Source organism: Stegodyphus dumicola, chromosome 2, assembly GCF_044657685.1.
Source record: "Stegodyphus dumicola isolate Sdum_Otavi_A_Nest chromosome 2, ASM4465768v1".
Lineage (NCBI taxonomy): Eukaryota > Metazoa > Arthropoda > Arachnida > Araneae > Eresidae > Stegodyphus > Stegodyphus dumicola.
The window spans coordinates 95,100,154-95,109,701 of NC_140769.1; positions in this window are offsets into that span (position 1 = coordinate 95,100,154).

The following is a 9,548-nucleotide window of genomic DNA, read 5'->3' on the forward strand; positions in this document are numbered from 1 at the left end:
ACTAGAAGAGAGGAAGAAGAACATTTTCTCTGTCCAATTGTATTGCCCTCAAATCATGACTTAGTTCATAGGTTAATTTTAGATTACCATTTGCGACTATCCCACGCTGGTGTGCAGTTCGTACTAGCCAATATTCGACAGAAATTCTGGGTCCTGAGAGGAAGAAAAACAGTACGTAAAGTTCTTATGAAGTGTGTTCGCTGTAGAAGATATAGCGCAAAGAATATAGAGACTGTTCCAGCACCTCTTCCTGAAGATCGAGTTCGAGATGCTCTGGTGTTTGAAGTGACCGGAGTCTATGTAGCCGGTCCTCTTTATTTAAGAAAAGGAAAAAAGGCATGGATCTTGCTCTTTACTTGCGCGGTCTATCGCGCGATACATCTTGAACTGATAGAAAGTTTATCAACAAATGCGTTCATCTTGGGATTAAGGAGATTTATTGCCAGAAGAGGTCGTCCAAGTATTATTTACAGCGACAATGGCACTAATTTCGTTGGAACTGAAAATCTGTTAAGATCGATAGATTGGAAAGAAATAGAATGTCATTCAACTAGTATGAGAATACAGTGGAAGTTTAATCCCCCAACTGCTTCATGGTGGGGCGGTTGATGGGGGAGGTTGGTACAAACAGTCAAGAAGATGTTGAGAAATGTTCTCGGAAAGTCCTGTGTCTCTTACGAGGAAATGTTGACTATACTTTGTGATATCGAATCAGTGATTAACTCAAGACCCCTTACGTACCTTTCAGAAGATCCAAATGATCTTACGGCACTAACTCATTCAATGTTTCTACAAGATGTGCACGACGTCGGAGTACCAGACTTAGACTACCTGGATACCATCAATCTGACAAAAAGATACAAGTTCTTGCAGAACTTAAGAGAACATTTTCGCAAAAGATTTCGTGATGAATATTTAGCTATCCTAGTGCAAAAACCATCTAAACGATCTACTCGGACTATTAACAAAAATGACTTGGTGTTTGTCGGCAGCGACAACAAGAAGAGAATAGATTGGCCAATAGGTCGTGTTGTAGAACTATATCCTGGGAAAGACAACGAAGTACGTGTTGTCAAAGTGAAAACTGCAACGGGTGAACTCCTAAGACCTGTGAAACGTATTTATCCTCTCGAACTTGATAGACCTAACTTGTTTAGTGACTTCACCATGAACAGAAAAAACTCTGCCGATAAGTGTGACAGTGATATGAATTATCAAACTAGATATGGACGTAAAACTGTAAAACCTGTTACATATTTTTAAATTGCTATACTAATTTTTGTTTCTTTTCAGTATTTTAGAAATTTAATTGTCCTAACAATAGTCAATTGGAACATGTTATCTGGATATGATATGAATGTAATGCAGAAAATGTTTAGATGTGTAATCCTTCTTTGTAAGTATTAATTTTAGAGCATTAGTTACTTTTCATATTTGTGAAAGTTGTACTTGAATTTTTGTTTGATTATTGATAAATTTTGTTTTGATTTTCCCATCTTATCGATGTAAAATCAAAAGGTGGGAGGATGTCACATTCTTGCCACTAGGTGGCGAGCATCTCTTCCTTTACTTTTGCTGTAATTAAGTTCCGAGAAGCAGTCGAGATTGGAACCGCTTTGAGGAGCGTAAAGACTCAGAGTTAAAAATGTACTGTCTTAAAATAATTATCACTTACCTTGTAAATAGTGTATATTAGCTTTTTATTCCAATAAATAATTAAAAGACAAGATGGCTTGTTAGCAGTAATAGAAACTCTTACTGAAAACGTGATTATTAGAAGCCTGGCGTCGTGAACACTGAAGATGCAGCAGGTAAGGAATTTTACATTAATTTTATTATAAATAGAAGAACCTGATGCAACAGTTGGGGTTGATCGAGAATTAAGAAGATACATAGCTACACTTTCCTCTGAGGAAGCATTTGAAAACTACCTGAGCGGTGAAAATATTCAATGGATCTTCAATCCTCCTGCTGCCCCTCACTTTGGAGGCCTTTGGGAGGCTGGAGTGAAACAAATGAAGATTCACTTAAAGCGGACTATTGGGACCCAGGTTCTGACATACGAAGAATTTCACACCTTAATTACACAGATCGAGGCGTGTTTGAATTCAAGGCCAATAGTTTCCATCTCATCTTACCCTGAAGATTTTAATACTTTAACACCTGGACATTTCCTAATTGGGACTACATTAACAGCAATTCCTGAACCTGATCTTACAAATAATAAGCTAACCCCTGCTGAAAGATGGAAATTGACACAGCAAATTTTCCAGAGCTTTTGGAAACGTTGGTCTAGAGATTATCTTTCACAATTACAAGGGCGTACCAAATGGTTGAGGGATAAACCAAATTTAGCCCTCAATGACTTAGTCTTGATAAAGGACGAAAATTTGCCTCCATTAAAGTGGCGACTTGGACGAGTAATTGAACTATATCCTGGTGCTGATGGAAAAGTTCGTGTTGTGAAACTAAAAACTTTATTGGGCGAAATGAAGCGTCCTATACATAAACTTTCCCGCTTACCATTGAGTGAATAAGACTCTAAAAAAACCCATTAATTGTATATTCATAATTTGTGTCTTTATTATTATTATTAATTCAAGTGTGTTTCAGATTCAGAGAATGGACCACAATTGTGGATTATGGTAATTTAGCAGTTTAATTATTTTGTTTTCCTTCTAGAGATTGTAAGTATGTTTTATTTGTAAAATTTTGTGCTAAATTTAGTGTTGTTATTCAATTTAAATTTGTCATTATGCATTTTTATTTTATATGATATACTGTTGAACTTTTGGAAAACTTGTTTAAATCTAAAATTGAAGATCTTTATAATAATGTTGTAATGAACCAATGTTCATCGGGGCGGAGTATGTTCCGTCTTTTTCATGGAGGTAGGAAAGGGAGGAGGGGCCATTCCGCGCTAGAAGTGAAGCACTGCTTTGAAGCTTGGGTCACCAGACGGGGTGTTCTTTGTTTACATTCAGAAGCTCGCTTGACAAGATTCTGATAGTATTTCGACACACGACAGTTCCATAGAAATCGAAAAAGGGACACTCTCGCATGAAAGAAACATTCATAGTGTAATGGATAATAGCAATTTGTATAGTTTACTGACATTTACGCAAAAATCACATCTTGGTTATTTTTCGATAACTAACAACAGCGATTTTGATTATGAATTTGTTTTATAAAATTCTAAGCTGTTGCACTACAAAAATATAGATTTTAAGAAAATTGCTAAAAGAGATCTGCCAAAATTTATTTTCTAGAAGATTTGAAAAGTTTGAAACTTGATGGCTAAATGTAAATATAAAATTATGTATGTTAAAATATTTGTAATTAGGCACATAGGTCAGATTAAGTTTTTATTAAATAGAGTAACGCATGCAAGGGCTATCTGCCTGAAGAGAGAGATGCCATCGTGGAGGAATTTTGAAGAAAAACTGACCTTTGAGTGGGTATTAAAAATAATACTTATAATTTTCATTCAAATTATATTCATATATATTTTTATGTAAAACTTTCGAGTGTATGCTAAATTAGTGTAAATTACTTTACACGAAAAATATAGTGAATGCACAGAAATTAAAGATTTGCACATGCCGGAAATGATAAATAGGAAATATGTATGGGTATTTATGCATGTGCTTGCAAAAAGCATGTATCTGCCTTTGACAAAATACTTAAATATTCATTAAATTATTTATAAATGTATTTGAAATGAAGAATTTATTCACTTATAAACAACTGTGAAAGTACTGTGAAGAAATCTAATGATTAAATGTATCTAATTTATAATGATTATAAATGTTATCTAAATATGTAATAACCTTAATATTGAATTGTAAACATAAATTGAAATCCTGTTGACAAATACGTTATAAAACTATTTAAGCAAGAATTGTTCGTATTGGAAAGCAATCTGTTAAAAGGTATTGTAAAGCAAATGCTATGAGATGCGCACTTAAGAACGTAATAAAGAGTTTTGGAATATGTATTGTTGAAATGAAGGGTAAAAAAAAAAATTTGATAAGTATAATTAAAAGAATTATTCCCTTTACATTTTATAATAACTCAGTTACAAGTTTTAAATAATACTTAAAAAAAAAAAAAAAAAAAAAAAAAAAAAAACTTATTTTATTCCCTTTCAGAAATGTTCAGAGAAAGTCAAATACTATTTAATACCTATTTAATTATTAGGAATTAGCGAAATACTTATTTAAAGTATTTCGCTAATTCCTAATAATTCTCTAATTTAAAATGAACCGAATAGAGCATTAATTATAAATTGACTTACATTTTTCGATTTAAAAGAAGCCAAAAAATTATGTCGTATTTAAGAAAGTATTTTAGGAAGAAGCTCTATAAATAGAAAAGAAATAATGCATAATTTTAATATTAATAATACAATAAACTTTGATCTTAATTTTTGTACCTTAACCGAATAAAATCGAATTACCTTAATTTTTTTTTCTAATGTAATTAACGAAAACTTGTGAAAATATTTCATTCAAATTAAACCATTCTGAGAAAACTGTCCTGTGAAAAGTATAGCATTTAATTCCGTTCAGAATGAAATGTTGTTTAAAAATATGTTGTTTTCACATGCTTAGGACTCTGAAGTGTTGTAGAAAAAGAAAATATACACATTTATATGTATATTTACGACGTAATTACAAAATATTTACACCCGAACGCGTCAAATCCCATAGAACTCAATGGTAAATGACCCAATGTTTTGGTCACCACGTAGGGATCGCCGGTGCTTCAGAGCAGGGTACGGAGAAACTTGTTTAGGGCGACTCCATCTTACTTCCTACCTCTATGGTCTTTTTGATAGATAGGTGGCGCTCTTGATGCGCGCCGATGAAAAATATTCCACTTGACGCTTGAACATGAAGAATGACGCATGTCATATTTTTTTTATGCTTGATCATGTTTCATGGCCGCTATAGGCGGAAGTAATGTAAGTTTATCGTTAATAAATGTTATTTCTATGTTCTGTGAAATCTTGAAGTTTTGATTTGAAATTCTAATGCTCTCCCAACCTTGACTCCTGAAACGAAACGATCTTTGAAATTATGACTCATGAAGAGAGACACCACAGTAGTTGATAAAGCGCTGATAGATGAATTTGAGAAAAATTTAAAATTCGTGAATGAGAGATATGAAACTGATTTATTATGGAAGTTTAAATACGATGAATTAGGAAATAATTATTTTTTAGCTAAAAGGAAGTTTGATGAGTTAGTAAAGGATTTTTCTAAAAATGATTGGGTTGCTAATGAGTATAGGGATATAATAAATGACCAAAAACAAAATGGAGTTATTGAGGAATGTGGTAGAGATGAGCATGAGTATTTTATGCTTCATAGAGCAGTTATTAGGGAAGATAAAGAAACAACTAAAGTTCGTATAGTCTTTAACTGCAGTTCAAAATCTAAAGGTAATCTTTCTTTAAACGATTGTTTGGAAACTGGCCCAAATTTAAATCCAAATATTCTTGATGTGATTCTAAAATTTCGTAATTACAAAATAGCGTTTAATGGTGATATAGAGAAGGCTTTCTTAATAATAAAAATTTCTGAAAGAGATAGAAAATTCTTAAAATTTCTTTGGTATTCAGATAACCCTAGTGAAGAATATAAAATTATGAGAATGAAAAGACTACCCTCTGGATGTAAAAGTTCCCCTTTCATTTTGAGTGCTACCATAATGTATCATATAAAAAAATATAAGGAAAGTAAACCGAAGTCATTTGAAATGTTAATCATCACTTTACGTAGACGATTTATATTATGGTGGAGACAGTGTGAGAGAATCATTTGAGTTGTCTTCGGATGCTGTATCAATATTAAAGAGTGGTGGATTTAATTTAAGGAAACTGAAGTCGAACAGTAGAGAATTAGAAAAATTGTGGATAGAAAATGGACTTAGTGACAGTGAGATAGTGGAAGTTCAACAACTGAAAGTCCTAGAGTTGAATTGGAATCCTGATAGGGCCCACCAGCGGCCGAGCGGTAAAGTCGCTGAACACTGGTAGTTCGGTCCGAGGTTCGAATCCCGCGAACGGGCTGGCTGCATGGGTGTTTTCGTGGTTTTCCACATGTGTAACGTGTATACGAGCCAGTTTCCCTTAGAAAGTCCTCCACGAAGGCATCCCTCCCCTTAGGCAGATAGCCCTAGTGTGCTTTGCCATAATTAAATACATCATCAATAAATGGAATCCTGATAGAGATGAGTTGTCGTTGGAGGTGAATGATTTGGTGGATTCGTGGAAAACGCTGCGACGCACTAAAAGATGTGTTTTACTAAAAGATGTCTTTGATCCTATTGGTTTGATTGCGCCGTTTGTGATAGGTATAAAGTTATTGTTACAGGAAATTTGGGAGAGAGCGTGTGATTGGGACGAAGAATTGCCGGAGGACTTGCAGCAAAAATGGATAACGTGGTGTAAAGAAATTGAAAAATTGATAGACGTTACTATTCCGAGATATTGTTTTCTGGATTGTGAGAATGAGCAATCCGAAGTACATGTGTTTTGCGATGCTTCACCAAGTGCTTACGGAACTGTTGTTTATTTTAGATATTGTGAGAATAATGGGAATTACAGAGTATCTTTTATAATGTCGAAGAGTAGAGTGTCACCGTTAAAGAAACTAACGCTGCCACGGTTGGAGCTAATGGCCATGGTAATAGGTGCTAGAGTGGGAAATTACCTTAAGAGTGTCTTTAAGGATAAAATTGGAAGAATATTGTTTTGGAGTGATTCTTGTATTGCGTTGCATTGGGTGAAGGGAAGTGCGAAGAGATGGAAACAGTTCGTTGCCAACCGGGTTGTGGAAATTCAGGAAAGATCGAGTCCAAGTGATTGGTATTATTGTCCGTCTGACGATAATCCTGCAGATTTGCTTACTAGAGGAATCTCGGCTGAGAAGTTCGTACTTAATGAAAAATGGTGGTCAGGTCCAATTTGGCTTCGAAAAAGTTTTGAGAGTTGGCCTAAACATTGGGTTAGAGGATTACCAAATGTAGACAGTGCGGAAATACTAAGAGAGCAAAAAAATTCTGTCAAATGTTTTGTAGTTCAGTTGGAATTAGTTTATCAGCTTTGGAACAAATTTTTAGTTTGGAGTAAGTTGCAGAGAGTTGTTGCTTGGTGTTTAAGGTTTATAAGAAATGTGAGAGGGAATAAGATTTTGGCTCCTTTCTTAGAAACAAGTGAACTAAAAGAAGCGCATGATATTCTAATCAAACTAGTCCAAAGAACTGAGTATAAAAAGGAAATAGCTACTTTAGAGAAAGCGAGAGTGTTAAAGAAAAGTTCTTTAATTTCTCTAAATCCGTTCTTAGACAACAGTGGCATACTACGTGTAGGAGGACGTTTAAGAAATGCCAGCTTACCAGACTCTGTGAAACATCAAATAATATTGCCTAAGAATCATCCTGTTACAAAATTGTTAGTGACATTTTATCACCTTAATTATATGCACGGAGGAGTACAATTAGTTAACTCTGCAATGAAACAAAAGTATTGGATTATAGGAGCTAAAACTGCCATTATGCAGAGAAATAAGAAAGTGCGTTATCTGCGCCAGATTTTGCTCTGAGTTTTCGAAACAAATGATGGCTGATTTACCTTCTGCGAGAGTGAATCCCGGAAGACTATTTCTTAAATGCGGAACTGACTTTTCAAGACCATTCTTGATCAGTCCTAGACGTGGTAGAGGAGTTAAAATACTGAAAATGTACGTATGTGTGTTTGTATGCTTTGCAACGAAAGCCGTCCATTTAGAACTTGTTAGTGACCTTAGTGCTCAGGCATGCATTGCAGCTCTGAAACGATTCATAGGACGACGAGGAAAACCCGCTGAAATATTCAGTGATTGCGGAACGAACTTTATCGGTGCAAAGAATTACTTAAAAGCGTGTACGATGGAGGCACTTGGTACTTACTTGACCAACGAAGTTGGAAGATGGCAAAAGTAATTTGCACTTATAAGGGAACTGACCAAAGAGTAAGGTCAGTCAACTTAAAAACTGCGTCGGATGAATTGAAAAGACCAATACATAAACGGGTCAGACTTCCTATAAATGACTGATTGAATTATTGCTTTCTATGTTTTATAATTATATTTACAGTTTGTTTAATTTTTATGTGTTGCATTATATTTCAGTTTATATATCTAGCTGAGCTGATGACGGGGTCATGGGGGCCCAGTGTGTTACGCCATCCATTGCTCGCCGAAAAAGCGCGCTCCTGATATTCGTATAAAGCTAAAAATAATTTATTTCTACTTTTAAATGAATGAAGTTTTCTGTGATTGTATTTCAGAGATGTGGCAACACGCGATTATTTTTATTGTAATTGTGTTCTAAAGATATAAGTAAATTGTGTTTCAAGTTTGCACGTTGGAGCAAGAGTAAAATATTTATGATATTTATTGTGTAGAGTTTTTATTTTCAGCCCATTCCACAAAGAGGTGAACATAACAACTATTCTAGGACTGAAACCAGAAAATATGTAATCAAGATACCATTTAAGGAAGATCCAATGTGTTTAGAGAATTCGAAACAAATCGCGCTTAAGAGGTTGAACTCGTTGTGGACTCGTAAGGATGAAAATTACTATTGTACTCTGATTTTCTACATGAATATAGTGAACTAGGTAACATGACTGAAGTGAAAGTTGAAGATGAGCAAAAAGGGAAATATTATATTCCACACATTGGTATTTATCACCCTGAGAAACGTTCGACTCCTTTGAGAGTAGTGCTCAATGCTTCGACTGCAATGCCAAAAGGTAATTCGCTGAATTCAATTCAGTATAATTGCGGTGTAATTCAAGAGGACTTGTTTTCAATTATGGTACGTTTCGAAAACATATTTATGCTTTTACAGCGGATATCAGAAAGATGTACCGAATGATATCGATTCATCCTACTCAACGCAGCCACAGAGAATTTTGTGGAAAGAGTCAATTAATGGTCCAGTTAAAACTTTTGAATTGAACACGGTTACGTCAGCTTGCTATAGATGAGTTCACAAATTTTCCATTAGCAGCTACAGTTCTACAGAGTGATTTTTACATGGATGATGTGCTAACAGGTCCAGTTCATTGAGTTCGGCAAAAGAGCTAAAGTATGAATAAATTGAGATTTTTAGAAGTGCAACTATGCACAAACTATGCACAAATGGTGTAGCAACAATCCTGAGCTTGCAGTTAACGTGGTTGATAAATATACATTTCAGTGCGCGAATGAAGTGTCAGCCCTTGGTATTTCCTGAAAAGCAGATAAAGATTGTTTTAATTTTAAAGTGAAACTAGAAAATGATTGTGAAATTACTAAAAGGCAAGTTTTGTCAACAACAGCGAGAATCTTTGACCCACTTGGTTTATTGGGTCCCGTGATAGCTAAAGCTAAAATATTTCTTCAGAGACTATGGGTTTTGAAGCTCAATTGGGACGATCTTCTACCTGAAAAAGAAGCCAAAGAATGGCAACGGTTTTTCTCTGAACTGCCACATATATATAAATTAGAAATTAA